Below are 1,075 nucleotides of genomic sequence, written 5' to 3' on the forward strand. Positions count from 1 at the left end.
ATAAATTACAATCAGTTTAGTTCACGAACTGTTTGAAAAAGGTGATAAGTCTTAAAATTGCCTTTCCTTTTATTTTTCTTTTTTTCTTTCTTTCTTTCTTTCTTTTTTTTTGCTGTTATAAAAACAAATCTTGTTAGGAACCCTGCCCAACCCCCATGAGGCAGATACAAAGGAATTTGGCTCAAGAGCCATAAAAAACCTCCCCCTGTGCAGCCCCTATGAGGCAGATACAAAAGGAATATGGTTCAGGGGTCCATAAAAACCTCCCCCTGTGCAACCCCCACAGAGAGACCATCCCAAGAGGCCCAGTAACCATCACCCAACGCAGAGCACACCAGCCCAAGACGTCTCAACAGCCAATCAAGGATTCATAAAGAGACGCCAATCAAGACATACGGGAGGAGTGAGGTACTAAAGGGTTATAAAATTCAGTCCTCTGCAGGCCCGAGGCGCGGTGCATAGAGATATGCTTGAATCTCTGCCCGTCCAGCGCTGACTTGACTGATATCCGCTTGCTTTTAATTAATAAATTTTTTTAATTAGATCTACGTCTCTGATTAGATAATGAAGCTAAATTGATAACAAATTTTGGTGCCGTGACTCGGATAGGGAAATTCCTCTGGAGTTCCCCAAAGGGAGGCGCCCCGTTGTGATTTGACGGCCTGGAGGGGACACTCCACTGGCACCCCTAACCGACGAACCCAAATTTCGGATATCAGCCAAGGGTTCAAGACCCCTGAAATTCCGTGCACAGAAGCCACAAGACGCCGGACAGCGGAGTGTGAGTATCAGTTGAGATACAGAGACACACATGGCGTGGGTGGTTGGGGTGGTTTTCCCGGAGTGCAGCGTGTGAGACGTCCATATGCGGACGAAGTGATTGGGACTCTCCAGTAGTGCAGTTCCTGTTCCCCGCGAGGGGTCAGGTCACGACCGAGAGAAAGCGAGTGTTGTGTTGTTGGTGCGTGTGAGGGCACTCCGGAAGATGGGACAGAGGGACAGCAAGCCTTCTGCCTCCATGAAAAAAAAAAATGGGAGACTCCCAGGGATTCCCCCTGACAGTCCGTTAGGCATA

This window comes from Lichenostomus cassidix, chromosome 3 (genome assembly GCF_008360975.1).
Source record: "Lichenostomus cassidix isolate B80296 chromosome 3, HeHo_3.0, whole genome shotgun sequence".
NCBI classification, from domain to species: Eukaryota; Metazoa; Chordata; class Aves; order Passeriformes; family Meliphagidae; genus Lichenostomus; species Lichenostomus cassidix.